This window comes from Rhipicephalus microplus, chromosome 1, assembly GCF_043290135.1.
Source record: "Rhipicephalus microplus isolate Deutch F79 chromosome 1, USDA_Rmic, whole genome shotgun sequence".
Lineage (NCBI taxonomy): Eukaryota > Metazoa > Arthropoda > Arachnida > Ixodida > Ixodidae > Rhipicephalus > Rhipicephalus microplus.
The window spans coordinates 117,059,053-117,080,966 of NC_134700.1; the positions used below are offsets into that span (position 1 = coordinate 117,059,053).

The following is a 21,914-nucleotide window of genomic DNA, read 5'->3' on the forward strand; positions in this document are numbered from 1 at the left end:
GAATCGACGTACTTTTGCTGACCTTCGGGGAACAAGGTCGCCCAGCCCTTACCGGGGAAACTAAAGGCGGCGACCTCTTGGGGTAAGGTCGCAGCCCGACCACAAGACGATAAAAAGTCCCCAGTACTGCCGCGACAGAACGACTTGACGATGACGAATATTAACAACGACGAAATGGTGAGCGCCGACCTCAATGTAATTATTGACGGAGAGCAAGTGACGGCCTTAGTCGATACGGGGGCTGATTTTTCCATAATAAGTCGCAAGTTGGCCGATCATCTTAGAAAAGTAAGAACGCCATGGACAGGACCACATATAAAAACAGCGGGTGGTCAATTGCTGCTCCCTACTGAAAGATGCACAGCAAGAATCAGCATAGGAGATTCTTCTTTCGTCGCGACTTTCATTGTTCTCCCAGAGTGCTGCAAAGATTTAATTATAGGAATGGACTTTCTCAGGGAGCATGGCGCAATAATCAACATCCCGGACCGCGTGGTTTCATTTTACGAGAGTGCTCGTCTGACTGATCCTGCATCACCAGAGCACAAATCCTTTCGTCTCAAAGACCACAATATAGTCGTGCCGCCTCGATCATGTATCCTCGTCTCAGTAGCATGTGACGTACCGTTCGACGGTGAAGGAGTCGCCGACCAACTAACCTCGCTGCTTTTCACTCACGGGATTTCCGTAGCACGAGGAATAGTCAATGTCACCAACGGCCGAACGAACTTGCTGTTGACCAATTTCACCTCCGAGCGACGGCACCTTCCAAAAGGCACAACGTTGGCACATTTCCACGAGATCGCAGATGTTTATGACTGCTTTTCAGCACTCGAAGCAACACCTGCACAAGACCCACGTCACCTAGTACCTAACCTTGACGTCAGCCCTACTTTAACTCAGCAACAGCGGGAACGCCTGCTTGTGCTGCTAGACGAGTTCCACGACTGTTTTGCGTCGACCTCGAAAGTTGGCCGGACGTCCTTGACCAAGCACCGAATCATCACAGAGGACACGGCTAGACCAATTCATCAAAATCCGTACCGTGTAGCTTCAAAAGAGCGAGAAGCGATAGAAGAGCAGGTAACAAAAATGCTTGAAGACGACGTCATTCAACCGTCGAAAAGCCCCTGGGCACCCCCTGTTGTTCTAGTGAAAAAGAAGGACGGCAGCCTGCGTTTCTGTGTGGACTATCGAAAGCTAAATCAGGTTACAAAAAAGGACGTGTACCCGCTTCCCCGCATAGATGATTCGATTGACAGGCTTCGAAACGCACGTTACTTCTCTTCCATGGACTTAAAGAGCGGATATTGGCAAATTGAAGTAGACCCCAGGGATCGTGAAAAAACCGCTTTCGTGACGCCAGACGGACTGTACGAATTTAAGGTTTTACCATTTGGCTTGGCTCCGCTCCTGCTACTTTCCAGCGTCTCATGGATACCGTTCTCTCTGGCCTTCAATGGAGAACCTGCCTAGTATACCTTGACGATGTCATTGTGTTTTCTACAACGTTTGACAAACACCTTGAACGATTGCAAATGGTCTTGCAGGCCATAGGGGCCGCAGGCCTGACGCTCAAGCCGGAGAAATGTCACTTCTGCTTCGAGGAACTGCAGTTTCTTGGCCATGTCGTCAGTTACGCAGGAGTTCGTCCAGACCCCGAAAAAGTTGCCGCCGTCGCACAGTTTCCAACACCATCAGATAAAAAGGCAGTGAGGCGTTTTCTGGGTCTCTGTGCATATTATCGGCAATTTATTCGAGATTTTGCGCGCATTGCGTCACCTTTAACTCGTCTCACGAGGGATGACGTTGCATTTGTTTGGGGCGACGAACAGGAAGATGCTTTCAATGACTTGCGGCAACGTCTACAGACGACCCCCGTGCTTGCCCATTTTGATGACACAGCCCCTACAGTGCTCCATACTGACGCCAGCAATGTTGGCCTCGGAGCTGTGCTTGTACAGCGCCAGGATGACGAGGAAAGAGTGATCGCTTACGCAAGCAGAACTCTGTCACGCACAGAAGCAAATTACTCGACCACTGAAAAGGAATGCCTCGCCGTGGTGTGGGCAGTTATGAAATTTCGCCCATACCTGTACGGCCGCCCATTCAAGGTTATCAGTGACCACCATTCGTTGTGTTGGTTAACAAGTCTGAAAGATCCTTCCGGGCGATTGGTCCGCTGGAGCTTTAGACTACAGGAGTTTGATATAACGATGGTGTATAAGTCGGGAAAATGGCACACGGACGCCGACTGCCTATCTCGATCACCAATAGAGTCGGCTGCTGCTTTTGATGAAGAGACAGCGTTCCTCGGAATCCTCGACACGTCAACCATCGCAGATTACCAGCCTGACAATCCTGAGCTACTTGGCTTGATTAATTATTTAGAAGGACGAAGCCAGAATGTACCCAAAGCCTTTACAAGAGGACTATCGTCGTTCTGTCTGCGAAACAATGTCCTTTACAAAATGAACTTCTCGTCAGACGGGTCCACCTACCTGCTTGTCGTCCCTACCACTCTTCGTTCTGAGGTGTTGCAAGCGTGCCACAACGAGGTAACATCTGGACATTCAGGCTACACGCGCACACTGAGCAGAGATCGAGGGAGATATTACTGGCCTAGACTCACCGCTACCGTGAAGCATCATGTTCGGACCTGCCTCAATTGCCAGCGGCGCAAGTGACCTCCAACGAAACGAGCCGGTTTGCTACATCCTGTCCAGATCCCGACAACGCCATTTGACCAGATCGGAATGCACCTTTTGGGCCCACTTCCTACCTCTAGTGTTGGTAATCGCTGGGTTATAGTGGCGACCGACTACCTTACTCACTACGCCGAGACAAAAGCCATCCAGAGAGGCACAGCAGAGGAGGTAGCCCGGTTCTTCATAGAGAACATTGTGCTGAGACACGGTGCGCCATCGATCGTTATAACAGATCGCGGAACCGCATTCACGGCCGCGCTTTTAGATGATGTGTTGGTGCTCAGCGGTACTATTCATCACAAGTCGACCACTTACCATCCACAAACCAACGGGTTGACCGAGCGACTTAACAAAACTCTGAAAGACAAGCTTTCAATGTATGTGGACTTCGAACACAAAAACTGGGACAAGATTCTCCCTTACATAACGTTCGCCGACTGCCTATCTCGATCACCAATAGAGTCAGCTGCTGCTTCTGATGAAGAGACAGCGTTCCTCAGAATCCTCGACACGTCAACCATCGCAGATTACCAGCATGACGATCCTGAGCTACTTGGCTTGATTAATTATTTAGAAGGACGAAGCCAGAATGTACCCAAAGCCTTTGCAAGAGGACTATCGTCGTTCTGTCTGCGAAACAATGTCCTTTACAAAATGAACTTCTCGTCAGACGGGTCCACCTACCTGCTTGTCGTCCCTACCACTCTTCGTTCTGAGGTGTTGCAAGCGTGCCACAACGAGGTAACATCTGGACATTCAGGCTACACGCGAATAGTACCGCTGAGCACCAACACATCATCCTAAAGCGCGGCCGTGAATGCGGTTCCGCGATCTGTTATAACGATCGATGGCGCACCGTGTCTCAGCACAATGTTCTCTATGAAGAACCGGGCTACCTCCCTTACATAACGTTCGCATAAATACTGCGAAACAAGAAACCACACGAATGACCCCATTCAGCCTTGTTCACGGACGAGAAGTAAGAACGATGTTAGACGCGATGCTGCCACATGAATGTGATGACAACGAAATGAGTGCTGACGCGTTTACTCAACGCGCAGAGGAAGCCAGGCAGCTCGCACGTCTGCGAATATACCAACAGCAAGAGTACGACGCAGGCCGCTATAACCAACGTCATAAACTTGTAACATACGAAACCGGGGACAGGGTATGGGTGTGGACGCCTGTACGAAGACGGGGACTATCCGAAAAATTGCTCAGAAGGTACATCGAGTGCTGCGACGACTAAGTGACGTTACCTATGAAGTCGTCCCGGATAGCCCAAACTGTTCAAGGCGTCGCCAGCACCGACCTGAGCTTGTGCACGTAGTGCGCATTAAGCCATACGTCAGCGAGTGACTCTGCGAGGCACTGTCGCTTCTACAAAGTGACTTCTTGCGCAAATTACTGTCTCAGCTATAGCATCGGGGCGATGCTCCTTTAAGGGGAGGCAAATGCCGCGCCCGAAACAAAGAACGAAGACGATGTGCGCGCCAACAGCCTCATGAAAAGGGGGACTGAAGAAGACGACGGGCTTTTGTTTTGGCTCGCCTGCTCTTGGCTCCTGCATAAAAACACACGCCGTCGGTTCTCGGACTCAACGTCTCGGTGCACTGCTTACGTTGGACCGCGACAATATATATATATATATATATATATATATATATATATATATATATATATATATATATATATATATATATATATATATATATATATATATAAATATATATATATATATATATATATATATATATACATATATTTATATTTATATATATATAGCATGCCTAAGGTAGCATGACAGAAATTCAATACCTGTCCCCCTGCCATACAATAATCCTTTGGGTGGCTATTGCGATAGCAATTATATGGGCACTTTTGGGGTGTTTCTTTCTGTCGGCATTACCGCCATGTACCGCATATCCACAGGTGTATGCGTAACAGTCAAAAACAATACCTCGTAAAATATTTTTCCAAGCGGGAATAAGAACCTGCAACCCCTCGCTCTGCAACTTGCGGCGTTGAATGGCTCGGGCCTTACTAGCGGCGAGCTCTTTATATGCACCATTTACCGCAGCTCGGGAGCACGGTATGGCTTGACCACATGTACCTGTCCCAGCGCGTTGCTCTCTAATGCGGCCCAGCACTTTCTCTTTTTGAAGAGAGAGGGTGCGTGGTACGCAAGTTTGCGTGCACTCTTTCTCCATAAGGGGGGGGGGGGGGTAGTGCTGTGTCAAAAAGCAACGCGCCAACTGCGGCGCGTATACGAGGCCAGGCCTTTGGAGTGTTTACTGCATTGTCAGCAATATAGCGTGGAGGGCTCGCTCTAGAGCACGTCGTCCCACTCCTGGCGATGTGTGCGCTCTTCTTCTATCCCCACTTAGCCCTGCAAGGCGTGGTCACTAGTGTGCGGGGGGTCATTTTCTCGTGAAGACGCTTAGTATGCCTTTCACGTTCATCGGAAAGTTTAGATGGAAGTTACCAGGAGCACGTAGTAACAGTCTCGCTGCATCGGCCGCGAAAGGAGCACACTGCAGAAACAATAAGTAATACTAGCGACCGTTAGCGGTTGTCCTGCGTATACCTACATTGCGTCCGCTTTGTGCGTCGTTCTTTGTGTTTGAGCAGCGTGCTTTAAGCGTCGACCTAAGAACGTTCTTAGTTCGCACTCTTCCTGTGCTTTCTTTCATGCATCTATTGTGCTTGCTGCTATCGCATTGATTTGCTGCTATCGCATTGATTACTTCATCATTGTGGCGTCACTGTGACCCGTTCTAGACACCTGATTTTACCTACGAATGAATACGTTCATATAGGTTACCAGTGCAATACAAGGTATGATATAATGGGCAAGACGTGAATCGTTTATGGAAATCATGTAAACTCGGTTATATACAATAGAACATTTAATCTGGAAGTGATGGTCACTGAGCTCTGGCATTGCTAACAATACGTTCTCAAGTATGATCAAAGCGAAGACTACATGAAGCAAGTCCTACCTGTCCGGGTCACCCATGATAGGACCAGGAGCTTTCCCCTTCTGGTTTCAACGTAGGAGCTCTTCGGTGGTTTCACCAGCCCTGTACAAGAAATTCAATATTGCTTATGCCTAGTCCTAATCTAGCGCATAGCAATGCTCTTTGTTTAAAAAACAACTCGTACGTTCCTGGTTCCCATAACCTGTCCCACATAAAATATTAACACAACAAATGCAGGACAAAAAAAAAGAAAACACAAGAACGGACGCGTTTTTTTTTTTATCCTGGCGCCAGGTTCCTGGCCCTGGATGCGCTGATTGGTTTTCCATCCAAACTCGCTTCCGGCACAGACGCCGACGCGACAGATATCTGGATGGTCTGGAAGTGGATGTTTTGGCCACCGTGGCCGGTAGCCTCGACGCCGAGCGACGCACGTGTTTGGAGCGCCGAGAAAACACTCGCGAAAAATTGGCAGATCCCACGTACAGTGGGAATCGATGATATGCAAAGCAAGAAGGAGGAATGTTGATATGTCACTTTAAAATCAGCAGAAAGTTATGAGGCAGAGGTAAATTATGCCATACATGACTTCTATGTGACTATGAGCTCAACGATTGGGTTCGTACGCACCAACCAAATGTCGGCCAATAATTGTTAAATTTTCGGACTTCAAATCTAAAGAAAAAGTGCTTTCTGCGCGAGTAGCACTTAAAGAGCAAGGTATAAGTGTGACAGAAGATTTCTGTGCAGCCACTCGTGATGTGAGACGAAAACTATTCGAGTTTGCTAGAAATCAACCAAGCGTAAACACATATCAAGTGCGTTACAAAAAGTTAATCATGAATAAGAAGCAGTACATCTACGACCCGATAAGCCAATGTGTAAAAGAAGTCGAGTCATTACGAGCAACCATAGCTACGGCTGGCAACATAACACGTTTCGCCGTCCACATCTGGTACCCGGCAGTGCAATCGCTCTGCGAAATAGGAACGCGACAGGGTCAACAACCGTGAACCGCTCTATACATCTTTTCTTTTTACTAACATCAGAAGCATCAACAAAGCCCATTATTGGATTCAACCACTAATACATGCGAACCGGATATAATCGCATTGACATAAACGTGGCTTCAACCAGCAATCGGGGACCATGAATTATTTGCCAACTCACGTAATTTCTCTATTTACCGCTGTGACCGCAACAATCATTCTGGTGGTGGCGTGCTTTTGGCGATAAATAAAAGGTTGCCTTCAGACTGCATTCAAACTGCATCAAATTTGGAGACTGTATGGGAAGTCGTAACACTAACCCACCAAAAAACAATTTTGGGTGTTTCTTATCGCCCCCCAAGTTTCACTACAACATTTGTGTGTGATTTACATGATCCAAATAATGGTGTTTTTTCTTACTACACCACACGGCCAATTTTCCTACTCGGTGATTTCAATATGCCTAATATATTATGGAAAAATGAACCTGCCGCAGTGTACCCAAACTCATCTATGGCGCAAGACTTCTTAGAGCTGTGCAGTACATTTTCTCTAGCACAGTTCATTAAAGAACTAACAAGGATAACACAATTCGTTTCAAATACACTCGATCTTGTATTGAACATGCAACCCGATCTTGTTTCTGATGTAACTTACCTGCCTGGAATAAGTGACCATAGCCTTCTCTCGTTTAACGTTTGCCTTGCGCAACCTAAAGCCGTTAAAACGAATAAGACACTACGAGATTACAACAAGGCCAACTTTCTTACCATCAATAATGAACTTGCTGTATTTCTTGGTGATTTCTTGAATGATTTCGACTATCGCGACGTTCAGTCAAACTGGAGTATCTTTCTTGCTAAGGTTGTGGAACTAACAGATAAGTACATCCCTGCTTACGCTATCTCCTCCAACCTGAAAAAAAAACATGGTATAATCACCAGCTTAAACGCTTGTCTATGAGAAGAAGCGTCTCTTCAAATCGGCTAAAGTTTTCAATAGTAAGGCTCGTTGGTCAGATTACAAGAAGTGCGCTGATGAATACGCGCAGGCCTTAAAAGTTGCCAAAGATCGTTTTTTAAGCAACACCTTACCTACGATGTTGAAGACTAACCCTAAAAAATTTTGGCGAGTGATCAATCCTCAAGAAAGTGATCTTACAGTACTTAATGATCTTAGCGGTAACGCTATATCGATCGACCAATGCTCGAACATGCTTAATGATGTTTTTTCAAAACATTTTTCTCTACCCACCACCACCAATGCTCCCCATGTGCAATCATATCACCACGATGATATGTTTCCTGTAATTTTCAGCTACGATGGTGTTGCAAGCATTATTAAGTCACTGAAACCATCCTCGGCACCAGATAGCGATCAAATAAACGTCAAATTCCTCCAAAATACTGTCTGTTATTCATCCATAACACTAACCAAAATTTTTCAACAGTCCCTCAACGACGGTGTTCTCCCATCTGAGTGGAAAGTCGGGAACGTAGTTCCAATCCACAAATCAGGTAACAAGCATTCTCCCTTAAACTACAGACCCATTTCCCTCACTAGTATACCATGCAAAATATTAGAACACATTTTGGCTTCTCACCTAGCAAATTTTTTACAGTCACACTCATTTTTCACTCAATCGCAATATGGATTTCGCCAATCATACTCTTGCGAAACTCAACACTATTCGTGCATAAACTAAACACCATTCTTGACAACAGCTTGCTCGCCGACTGTATTTTCCTAGATTTTTCCAAAGCTTATGACAAGATGTGCCACAAACTGCTCATTTTTAAATTACAACTACTTAACCTTGACCCCTGCCTTGTATCTTGGATTGAAAGTTTTCTTACTAACCGCTCACAATTCGTTTCAGCTAATGGAATTAATTCCGCGGAATGTGTGGTACATTCTGGTGTACCACAGGGCTCCATTCTTGGTCCGCTTCCTTTTCTAATCTATATTAACGATCTGCCATCTTGCGTCACCTCATCTGTTCATCTTTTTGCCGATGATTGCGTAATTTTTCGTGAAATAACTGGACCTAACGACGTCGCCCTTCTTCAATCTGACCTCACTGCTGTCCTTAACGGGTGTAACACATGGCTCATGGAATTAAACAGTAAAAAATGTGAATTCATGCTTGTGTCAAGAAAGATCACCAGTTTACCTGCTTATAAGTTACATAACACACAATTAAACAGTGCCACCTCATACAAGTACCTCGGAGTTCATATCAGTAACAAGCTAACATGGAATACTCATAATAACTATGTTGTTTGTAACGCTAATCGCATGCTCGGATATCTTCGTCGTAACGTCATCAAATCACCTTCTTCTGTCAAGATGATGTTGTATAAAACACTAGTCCGCACTAAACTTGAATATGCCGCATCTGTTTGGGATCCATACCACCATAATTTGGTGCATTCATTACAAATGGTACAAAATAACTCTGTTCGCTTCATAACAGCTAATTATGATCGAAACACGAGCATCACACTAATGAATTGTACCCTTAAATTACCTTCACTTGCTTCTCGTCGTACTACGATCCGCTTAACCCTTTTCTATAAAATATATCACCACTCATACTTCCGTGATTTACTAATCCTTCCGCCGCATTACGTTTTTCGTCGTTTAGATCACGCTCATAAAGTTGGCATCCTATCGTCTCAAACACAGTCATTTCGATAATCATGCGTACCACGCACTTCACGCGATTGGAATTGCCTTCTCGAATCGTTTGTAACAATTTCAAATCGTGACGCATTTGTGACTGTATTAACCAATTCTTTGAATACCTGGCCGTAGTATTTCACCTTATACATTTCTATAAATAAGATTTCACTGTTACCTGTTGTGTTTGTTGTACCAGTTGCACTGAAGGGTAACAATGCTCATTGTATATTTAGAAACGTTATTTTTATCTTTTTATAGGAATGTATCTTTCTAATTTCTTATATGCCATTTTGATATTTCTCATTTCTTTTTTTATATTGTTTTGTTTTAATCTGCTGTTGTATAACCAAAAATATTGCATTGCCTCTTGTACTTACAAATTTGCTTTGTTGTTTTTATCACTCCCCTCTGTAATGTCTGTTGACCCTGAGGATAAGTAAATAAATAAATAAATGTGTCATGATTATCAATTTTGGACGTTTTACTTACCTTCGTCATCTATTCACGTAACCTGATACCAAATTTAACATATGTGTAGCTAGTGAAACGGCCGCGAGCGTGCTATGAGCGTAGCATGTAGTCATGTTTTACATGACATGTATGTCATGATTATCAAGTTTGGACCTGTCATTTAAATTCGCCCTCCATTCACGTCACGTAATAACAAATTTGGTATATGAGGAACTGGTGAAACGGCCGCGAGCACGCTATGAGCATAGCATGTATACTCATGCTTGGCATGACACGCACAGATATCATGATTATCATGTTTGGACGTGTCATTTACCTTCATCGTCTACTCCAGTCACGTGATACCAAATTTGGTATATGTGGAGCTAGCGAAATGGCGGCGAGCGCATCATGAGCGTGGCATGTTACCATGTTGCATCGCACGCATGTCATGGTTATCATGCTTGAACCAGTCATATATCTTCATCCCCTCTTTTCGCCACGTAACACCAAATTTAGTTTTTGTGGAGCTAGCGAAACGGCCGTAGCGAAACTCCGACGTAACGGAGTCTACGGCCGTTTCGCCCGATAGACTCTGACGCCCATTAGTCTCCGACACAACGTGAACGCACGCGCACGCTACCCGTAGCGACGCTACGCTAGCAAAACGCGAGCACTCTACAGCCTGACGCGAGGCGCGTCCGGCGCGACCAGCCTCCGTCGGCGCGGCCTGGCTGCAACCGGCGCGAAATGCAACATGCTGCATTTTGCGCCGATGGCGTTACCCAGCTCTACCCAGACAGCACTGCGTCAGCCTCTGGTCGTCATGGAGGGACACCGGGCGCGCTCAAACGCGCATGCGACAAAGCAACGGAGGGCGGTGCGCGCCTGCAAGTACATGGCAGGCAGATTGGCGCCTGGCGTGGCATAGCCGGCGTGACACGACGAAACGAACGCCGGCGCGCTGGATCACGTCAAAGTGTATTGGCGCCTTGAATGAGTGTGGCATGTAGTCATGCAATTACAAATGCCGATACTGATACACATCTTATTTGGTCAGAAGGGAGATGCAAACATGCGTTTTGGGAGCAGTAGCCGGAGCACATGCTGGAAAAGCCGTCAGCTTGAAAAATAAACAAGGGACGAAATTTAAGGCATACGTTTTTTTCCTTCAGCATTCAGAGTTGGTGTCTGTGAGTTGTGGCATTGCGATTATCAGCCAATACACGCCTCACGTCGATACGCCTTGCGTATACGTCTACGAAAACACAATCGGACCTGCGCGGACTGTGCGTACTGCGCCCTCTAACATAGCGGCTGTGGTTGGCAGGAACTTTCCATGAAGTCATTACGGTAGATTGCTCGTTTTCCAGAACGCCAAGGAAATCCTTTCCAACAATTGTCACTTCTTTTGTTCATTTCCAGCGGGCTGTTTAGAGGGAGGCTTCGGGTTGCTACTATAAATTAAGGAAGAACCTCTGAAATCGGTAGTCTCCCGTACAAATTGGGAGTACGCAACACTGCGTCGATCACTTTAAAACTCCTGTGCATTTTCGACCATGCTGAGATAATGCTGTTTTACATAGTATTCACAGTCCTGCTTTAGCTAGGGTGGTTGATTTTGCCTAGACACTCCTCAATAATTTTAGTTAAGCAATAAACTAGAAGTAAAAACCGAAACAAGAAGCTTCTCCGTCAGACATGGTGGTTAATGGTGACGTCACGAGATCCGCTACACCCCACCGAACTGGCACAGCTCGCCACGCCTGGCCAGGTCGTAAACATAGCTCACGTGCCTTTTTCGACGCGCGAAAAGCAAGTTGGGGATGTCATCTGACGCGGAATCAAGCTGTGCCAGCTCGTTCAGCGACGATTGCAGCTACTAAGTGAGCGCAGAAGAATCGTCTTGTGATTTCAACCCGCTGGCGCGCGATCTGACATGCCCTGAATGGATTTCCTCGTTGCTCAATATTGTAAGACCCTACGGCAACGACGACTAACACGCTGTATGCAGCTGACAAAACTGAAATGTGCTTGCGTTGTCGTCGCCTCGTAGAAGAAAGCGCGCGCTGCATTCGTGTGCTCAGAAAGGCGGAATTTTCGAAAAAGAGTAGACCCTTACTCACACACACAGGGTGACCCGCGTTTACAAGTGTGATCCCAGAATCGGCTGCTGATTTTAAAATTCGTTTTCTTAAAACTAAATGACTTACGATTGTGTAATTTGGCACATACCATCACGATACCGACAAAAACTGATCCTCAACGTTTTTTTTTAATGCGAAGCATTTCTTAGCGAACTTCGGCGAATTTGAGCGTATCTATCTATCTATCTATCTATCTATCTATCTATCTATCTATCTATCTATCTATCTATCTATCTATCTATCCGCCTACGACTTTTAGCTCTCCTGGACGTTTCGATAATGGTATCGATGCCAAACTTGGTATGGCAAGACATGACCGTATGAAGAACATATTTGGCTAGTCATAACATGAAAATCATGGCGTGTATGTCATGATTTACATTTCATCGTCCTGCAGCTCTTGCGGTGGTTTCGTTCCATGGCATTGTGTAAAACTGGCATGGCATGACATGATTGCATGGCGAACACAAGCGACACACCCCAACTTGATAATCATGAGATGCGTGTCATGTAACAACATGACTACATGCCATGCTCATGATGCGCTGGCGGCCGTTTCGCTAGCTTCACTTATACCAAATTTGATATCACGTGACGTGAATAGATGACGAAGATTACCAAACATGATAATCATGACACGGAAGTCGTGTACGGCATCATTTACTTCCACCTTGTAATGTTGTGCTGATTTTAAAGTGACATATCAACTTTAACAATACGCTTGATTGGGCTGGTTGGTGCTGCATGGTAGAAGAAGAAAATGCTAAAAAGTGCAAACAACAGGAGGGGATAGAAGAGACGAGATCAGTGCTCTGTTCTCGCCTTTTCTATCCCCTCCTGTCGTTTGCGCTGTGTAGCGCTTTCTTCGTGACATATCAACATTTCTCACTTTTGCTTCACATATTATCGATTCCCTCTGTCCGTGGGATCTGCCAATTTTCTCGAAATCGGCGAATATCTAAAAAAAAAAAACCGCCGGAGTTCCCCTTCAATATATGAATATTGATAGACATATGGCAGCAAAAGGATGACTGTGATGGCCCATCCCTCGGCGTGTTTATTACAGCGCAGATATCTATGCCGAGACGAAACACTCTTCGCAAACCCACAACGCAAGTAATCCCACAGAAGTTGTTGAAACCCGTTACTGTTGCACTAGTAACGACATCGGCCGTGCAAAAAGCGTACGCAGGGACCGCAGACACTGCAATATAGAAACACAAAGCACGCATGCTGCCCAAATGGCCCAAGTTAAACGCCGAGCCCGCTTTGCAAGCCAGACAGGACGATGTGTGTCGCGCGGAACAGACGCACGCTGCTCAAGCACAACCCCAAAGGACCGACGATAGTTATAGCGCGAAAACAAAACGACGACACAGAGACAAGAAGGACACGAAAGACACGTGTCTTTCGTGTCCTTCTTGTCTCTGTGTCGTCGTTTTGTTTTCGAGCTATAACTATCGTCATGCCATACCAACTAGCCCGAGCAAACCACACGCAAACTCAAGAATGGACTCTGTACTTTTCTTTGCCTTGAATTAAAACTAATGGCCGCCTGTTTCCTGTGCTGCACAACTTTGCTGGTCACCCACTTTCACAGAATGAAATGTTTAAATAGTTATTTACCAAACCGCAATATCGGGCACCACAAAATAAAGATATGATCATACCGGCTGTGCGAGAAGGCTTCCGCAAGTTGACACAACACAAGCGGCGAATGGGGTGGAAATCAGCGATAGCAAGATGCTGCCTTTCTGGTGAGACGCAGCTGACTGACTGTTGTGCGAAGCTGACGGCCTCCCTCGCTGCGCTAGGCGGAACGTGGTCTGGCCATCTCTGTGGCAAAAACCGGTCCCAGGACTCGCCGCTCACTCGCTTGACAGCGACCTCTGCTCACGCTGTTTGCATGCTGTGCTCGCGAGTTGTAAGAATAAAAAAAGAAAAGCGTCAATCCCTTTCCGGGAAAGTGGGCGCAAGCGTAGTAGTGCACGTGCGGGGGACACGTTCTTTTCCCAACTGTCTCGTCTAGGGCGGGGCGTATGCTCCACGACGTCATGTGTCACGTGCGATGAAGTTCCTTTTTCTTTTCCTTCTTTTTGGTGAGCGAACAGGGACGCTTGCCGCCGGCTTCCACAGTTCAACCAAGTTTGACTAGTTTGGCGCGAGTGACTCAGCAACAACTATTCTGGTTTGTTCTGCGTCGGCCGTGTTCGCTTTGACACCTACGCGTCGACAATGAGCAATACTGTTGATGTTCAGGAGCCTATTCTCAGAAGCCACGTGCTGGGCTTGGCAGCATGAAGTTGCCACTTGGCATGTATACTGCAAGAAAAGCTGAGACCGCTGGAACGATCGCTGGCTGCTGACAAGCTCAAATTTGCTGTTCGTTCGTCATGCAAAGTGGCAGCCGAGTGAACTGACTCGTGATGGTGTTTCCTGCCGCTGTTACCCTAGGGAACTCTGGCTGAGCGCAGCTGCGCGCATGGTCATTTACCTTTTGTTTCTATTCACTTTCTTCTTGATGTGAAATCAGCTGTTTCATTTGAACTAGTTTCTATCGATCGGTGGGATTTTCTGGGTAGCAATGAATATACTGTAGTCAGAGGCCTTTGAACCCCCAGTACAATATTTTTTTTATTCGCCACCTACAGGACGCCAGAACGGCGGATTGCCAAACCATCAGAAAGGAGAGGTTGCATCTGCAGGTAAACAAAAAGAAAGGATGCTGAGCTACAATAATATTTTTATTCGCCTCCTACAGGACGCCAGAATGGCGGATTGCCAAACCATCAGAAAAAAGAGGTTGCATCTGCAGGTAAACAAAAAGAAGGGATGCTGAGCCGTAACGAGCTTGAAGTGACTTGAACTGTATCCCAAAAGCGTAAGAATGTTTCAACTTATTAAGGTGTGACCACATCCATGAGTTCTCGTGATATGTCCTTTTGATCTTTAGCTGAGTGTAATATATATATATATATATATATATATATATATATATATATATATATATATATATATATATATATATATATATATATATATATAACGAACGTGTGATGAGTACGGGCTGGATGCTGACGCAGTTATTTGCTCCACCTGACCCTACAAGCTTGGTTTACACTTGTCACGGCAACCCATGATGGTGATGGAGCGTCGTCGGCGTCCTCCTAGATTATCTCTGCGTTCACGCCACGGACTCAGGTTGCCCAACCGCTCATGCTTGCTTCGTGGTCCTTTGCGTAGTGCATTTGTGTGCCGCTTCGTTGAAACAACCGAAGGGCCACGTGTTGGATGTGCTGGTGGCATTACATTACGCCAAGGAATCGGCGTTTGTTGCAGTCAAACTATATACGTTAACATGACCCTGAAAAGGCTTCCGTCTTCCCTTTGCGCCCTTCGAAACGCAACTACGACAGCGACCGCCTCCACAATTCTTGTAAGTCACAATGAGCACGCCTCGATATTAAGCTAACTTGAAGGCGGATACTTGTAGCGGATGTCCCAGCTATCCCTGCTCAAAGCGTTTGACCAACTTTCCAGCGTGCCTTCTATTCTAATCATACCACGAATCATCTACCTCAATCTTCTCTGCGTTCCTGTAAACCAACGGGCGTCACGAATTTTTAGCTCGCTCGCCATTCCGTGAGACCTGCCAGACCGCGCTTATTTCCTTTTGTATAACGCTCATCGTTTATAACCGTGTCATCGTACTTGCACATCCGTCAGCACCTTTAACACGAACGCTCCACGCGTGTACAGCAGCAGTTTGATTGACGCTGACACCACGTACGTTTGGGTTCTGTTGCCAAGATGCTATAACCATACATGCTGACATACTATCCAAGTCTACCGAGGTATTATTATCTCGAGAAAAGCGCCCAGCACTCAATCAAACTAGCCCTGGTCACGCATCGAAGTGCTCGTGTTAAAGGAGCTGGCAGCTGTGTACTCGCTCTCGCTCGGCGTCGTGTCTATAGTTTCTATACTTTGATTAACCAGCAAAAATGGTTGTTCAGAGGCAGTGCTTTTAGTGGAAGAGCACTAATGCGCGCGCGCGTACAGTCTTTTTCACTCGCTACCAGTGGTTTAAAAGATGACTGGTGAAGTGAGGAGAACCGAGCGGGCGTGTGACGGATGTTACCGTGCATCTCGCGCTCCTTTTTTAACGACACGAATAAAAGTAAGCAAGATTGCGTGACATGCGCCATGCTCGTTGCTGCGACGCGCATCCACGTTGACATATGGGAAGATATATTCGCCCGTTACATTGCATACAGTAGGGCGGTGAATTTTAGCCTTGGAGGCAAGTTTCGCTCTTCTTTTGCAGTCTGAGCGCTTTACCCTTAACTCCTTGAATTTTTTGAAGAACGCGTCGATTAGTCTGGTTAGCGAGAAACTTTGTGGTTTGTGGCCAACACCAATGCTGCGCGCTTGAAGTGGATTGAAAACCGCAGCAATATTTTCACGAGGCAGCCGCGCTTGACAGATGTTAATTTAGACGTGTTGCTTTTGAGGAAGCAACAAGCAAAGTAATTAAACTTATTCAATGAAGCAGAGTTTCTGGGTCCTGCGATAATACCCAGAAGAAAAAAAAGAAACACGGAAATTTGTAACAAGAAGGTGTGCGTACGCATTTTACGAAGTCGTAACACCAAACACCAGGTCCGTGGTTCCAATCCTGGTGCCGCACAGTTCCCAACCGGAAAAAAAGATTGCCCGCAGCTTCCCTCGGGGGAACACTGAGGAGGATGCGGAGCATATAATTGGTTAATGGGGTGTTAAAGTGCGACTTACTTGGGTCGATGGCTAAATTGGTTAACGTGGTTGTGAAATGGGGTGTTAAATTGCGACTTACTTGGGTCGATGGCTAAATTGGTTAACGTGGTTGTAGGAGGGGGTGTTAAATGAGTGAACACGTACACACGTATGCGAAAGGGCGGCGCTGGTCGAAGGGACGTCGATCATTGTGTTTGTGGATTCGTTGGAATTCATTTCACCGCGACCTTGGACGTCGACGCGCCGTACAAACCAACCGACGAGCGGCAACTGAGCGAGCGAGCGCCGACCTTGAGTATATATACAGCGCGACGGCGCATGCACTGTCAGCTGTTGAATGTTCTCGAAGCGCGACGGCGCGTCCACTGCGCGTCCACTGGAGAATCATGCGCGTCCACTGGAGAATCAGGGGAATTGTAGAATGTTCTCGAAGGGGAGAAGCGCGCGCGGCACAGATGGTGGGTGACGGTGCATGCGCGCGTCAGCTGTCGAATGTTCGAGAAGGGGAAGAAGCGCAACGGCGCATGCGCGCGCGTCAGCTGCCGATGTTCTCGAAGCGCGACGGCGCATGCGCGCGCGTCAGCTGCCGATGTTCTCGAAGCGTGACGGCGCATGCGCGCTACATTATACAGCTAGCGAATGTTCGTGAAGAGGAGAAGCGCACGCGGTGTGTAGAGGAGGAAGGGTGCACAGATGGTGGAGGAGTGAAGCGCGCGCGGTGTGTAGAGGAGGAAGGGATGCACAGATGGTGGAAGAAGGAGGAGGAAGCTTGCGGACGGCGCCGCACTACAAGCCTCGAGTATTAGATGCTCCGCATCTAAAAAAAATCCGCGTGTTGATGGAACTGCATTAAGAGGCCTCGGGTGCGGCCTCACCGGTAACCACCGCCGGGAGCGCAATCCCTCACCAGAGAAGGATTGGCCACCCTGGTGCAGTATCTGGCCACTACCTCCCACATGCATACGTCAAATAACTCACTACCCTCACTTCCCAGCAGCTGCGAAGCAACTGACCATGGCGGCGGTCAGATCTGCAACGCAGCAGAAGGTGCTAAGAATCTCTGGACTACAGGCCGCCATTGGAACCTGAACTTGGCAACGTTTAACGCTAGAACCTTATCTAGTGAGGGAAGTCTAGCTGTACTATTCGAGGAGCTAGAGGGTGTTAAATGGGATATAATAGGGCTCATTGAGGTTAGGAGGACAGATGAGGCCTATACTGTGCTACAGAATGGGCACGTCCTTTGATATCGGGGCTTGGCAGACAGAAGAGAACTGGGAGTGGGGTTCCTAATTCACAGAAACATAGCTGGCAACATAGAGGAGTACTATAGCATTAATGAAAGGGTGGTAGGTATTGTAATTAAACAGAATAAAAGATACAAGATGAAGGTAGTACAGACTTACGCGCCTACATCCAGCCATGATGACGCTTCAGTTGAAAGCTTCTATGAAGACGTGGAATCGGCAATGAGTAAGGTAAAAACACAGTATACTATAGTGATGGGCGACTTTAATGCAAAGGTAGGGAAGGAGCAGGCTGGAGACCAGGCAGTAGGAGATTATGGCATCGGCACTAGAAACGCCAGAGGAGAGCTACTAGTAGAATTCGCAGAACGCAATAATTTGCGGATTTTGAATACCTTCTACCGAAAACGAGAAAACCGCAAGTGGACATGGAGGAGTCGTAATGGCGAAAATAAGAAAAAATAAGAAAAAATTAAGAAAAATAAGAAAGAAATAAGAAAATAAGAAAAAGAGACGAAAAGAACGAAATAGAATAGAAAATGAGCTAGCACTGAGTGGGAAAGTACAGGAATGTCGCTGCAGAACAGGTACTCGGCTCTTAGAGAGGAAACAAACCTTAGCGTAGATACAATGAATGATAATCTGACGAGTATCATTACGGAGTGTGCAGTGGAAGTTGGAGGCAGGGTAGTTAGACAGGACACTGGCAAGCTTTCCCAGGAAACGAAGAACCTAATTAAGAAGCGTCAAAGCATGAAAGTGTCAAGTACAACAGACAAAATAGAACTGGCAGAGCTTTCGAAGTTGATTAATAGACGTAAAGTATGCGATGTAAGAAGGTATAACATGGAGAGAATTGAACACGCTCTGAAAAGCGGAGGAAGCGTTAAAGCAGTGAAGAGGAAACTTGGGATAGGCAAACGTCGGATGTATGCACTAAGGGACAAAGAAGGCAAAATAACTACCAATATGAATAGGATAGTTAAAATAGCGGAGGAGTTTTACAGAGATCTGTACAGTAGCCGAGACAACCACGACCTTAATACTGTAAGAACTAGCAGTAACCCAGATGACACTCCACCAGTAATGATAGAAGAAGTCAGAAAAGCTTTGGAGAGCATGCAAAGAGGCAAAGCTGCTGGTGAGGATCAGGTAACATGAGATCTGCTGAAAGATGGAGGACAGATTGTGTTAGAAAAACTAGCCACCCTGTTTACGAGGTGTCTCCTGACGGGAAGGGTACCAGAGTCTTGGAAGAACGCTAACATCATCTTAATACATAAGAAAGGAGATGACAAGGACTTGAAGAATTACAGGCCGATCAGCTTGCTCTCTGTAGTATACAAGCAATTTACAAAGGTAATTGCTAGCAGAGTAAAGAAAACATTAGAATTTAATCAACCAAAGGAACAAGCAGGATTTCGAACAGTCTACTCAACAATTGACCACATTCATACTATCAATCAGGTAATAGAGAAATGCTCAGAGTATAACCAACCACTATACATAGCCTTCATAGATTACGAGAAGGCGTTTGATTCAGTAGAAATATCAGCCGTCATGCAGACACTGCGGAATCAGGGCGTAGATGAAGTATATATAAACATTCTGGAAGAAATCTACAGGGGATCAACTGATACCATAGTACTTCATAAAGAAAGCAACAGAATACCAATCAATAAGGGTGTAAGGCAGGTGGACACAATCTCCCCAATGCTATTTACGGCGTGCTTACAGGAGGTTTTCAGAAGCCTAGAATGGGAACAGTTAGGGATAAGAGTTAATGGAGAATACCTTAGTAACCTGCGCTTCGCCGATGACATTGCATTGCTGAGTAACTCAGGGGACTAATTGCAACTCATGATTACGGAGTTAGACAAGGAGAGCAGAAATGTGGGTCTTAAAATTAATCTGCAGAAACGAAAGTAACGTACAACAACCTCGGAAAGGAGCAGCGCTTCGAGATACCTCGGAAAGGAGCAGCGCTTCGAGATAGGTAATTGTGCACTTGAAGTTGTAAAAGACTATGTCTACTTAGGGCAGGTAATAACCGCAGAGCCTAACCACGAGATTGAAATAACTAGAAGAATAAGAATGGGGTGGAGTACATTCGGCAAGCACTCTCAAATTATGACAGGTAGATTGCCACTATCCCTCAAGAGGAAGGTATATAACAGCTGTATCTTGCCGGTACTTAGCTACGGAGCAGAAACCTGGAGACTTACAAAGAGGGTTTAGCTTAAATTGAGGACGACGCAGCGAGCAATGGAAAGAAAAATGGTAGGTGTAACCTTAAGAGACAAGAAGAGAGCAGATTGGATTAGGGAACAAACGGGGCTTAAGGATATCATAGCTGAAATCAAGAAGAAGAAATGGACATGGGCCGGGCATGTAGCGCGTAGACAGGATAACCGCTGGTCGCTAAGGGTAACTAACTGGATTCCCAGAGAAGGCAAGCGGGTTAGGGGGAGACAGAAGGTTAGGTGGGCAGATGAGATTAAGAAGTTTGCGGGTATAAATTGGCAGCAGCTAGCACAGGGCCGGGTTAACTGGCGGAACATGGGAGAGGCCTTTGTCCTGCAGTGGACGTAGTCAGGCTGATGATGATGATGATGATGAATATATATTTGAAACCAAGATCTTTTACCACAGTTTGAGCAGTCAGAGCCATGTGGACGGATGAAAATGAAAATGAATAACATGAAGACCGACACAACAGACGAGCTGAAGAAAGCTCTCCGATGTGGGGAAAGTACTTATACTGAGAAAACAGCGTGTACAGCAATTTTGAACCATTGTGCGCCTACCAACCATGGTTTTGGTGAATTGAAGTATTCAACTAAACTGTCGAAGAGGATGTGGAACTGCGTATCCGTGACCTTCTTTCGAGTGGGCATCACATCTGTGCCAGATATCGATAAATTTCGGCCGTACTGTATGCATCATCTGCTTCATCCCGAAAAGAAAAAAAATGACAGATCACACCTACAGTGGGAATCGATGATATGCGAATCATGAATGAGAAATGTTGTATGTCAATTTAAAATCAGCACAACGTAACGAAGTGGCCGTAAATGGTGGCGTACATAACTTCCGTGTCATGATTATCATGTTTGGATGTGGCGTTTGCCTTCTACATCTATTCACGTCACATGATACTAAATTTAGTGTATGTGGAGCTAGCGAAACGGCCGCGAGCACGCAATGAGCTTGGTATGTTGTCATGTTCTTACATGACACGTGTGTCAGGATTATCATGTTCGCGCCAGCCATATACTTCGTCATCAAACGACATCACTTAATACCAAACTTGATATATGTGCAGCTAGCGAAATGGCCGCGAGCGCACCATGAAGGACCCAATATACTCCAATGTAGCGTTGTCGCATGCACACGCTGGGCACAGCAACGCAACGTTGGCAAAAAGCGAGCACTCAAGTCTGACGCCAGGCACTACCAGCGTCCGTCGGCGCGGCCCGACGGCAACCGCTACGAAATGCAAAATGCTGCATTTCGCGCCGATGCGTTACCCAGACAAGACTGCGTCTCCCTCTTTTCATGACGGAAGGACGCCGCACGCGCTGAAGTGCGCATGCGTCAAAGCAACGCAGTGCGGCGCGCGCCTGCAAGTTTATGGCAGGACCGGCATAGAGAAATAAAAAAAAGGTTAAGAGCGGACACTCCCATAGACCCCAGCGGCCCAATCGACCCTAGCACACCTGGTGGTTGGTGAGAGCAAGTGGCGTGCGCTTCCTGTTTTGGTTTCACTGGCGCAAATTTTGAATTATTTTGCGTAACCGACGTCTGGCTTTGACGAAAGTTCATGATTTCAGACCACTTTTCATCGCCCAAATGGATAGTTTTTGTAGGTAGTTTTGATTTAGAGATTTCCTGCTTTGTTTTGTTCAGTGGTTCGTGCGAATTGGTCGTG

General features: G+C 46.3%; 1 protein-coding gene across 1 annotated transcript in view; it reads right to left on the reverse strand.

Moving 5' to 3' along the window:
- Positions 1-21,914, reverse strand: part of LOC142765654 (uncharacterized) — a gene marked incomplete at its 5' end in the record, with an annotated part of 76,602 nt that overhangs the window by 30,772 nt on the left and 23,916 nt on the right. The window lies entirely within an intron of this gene.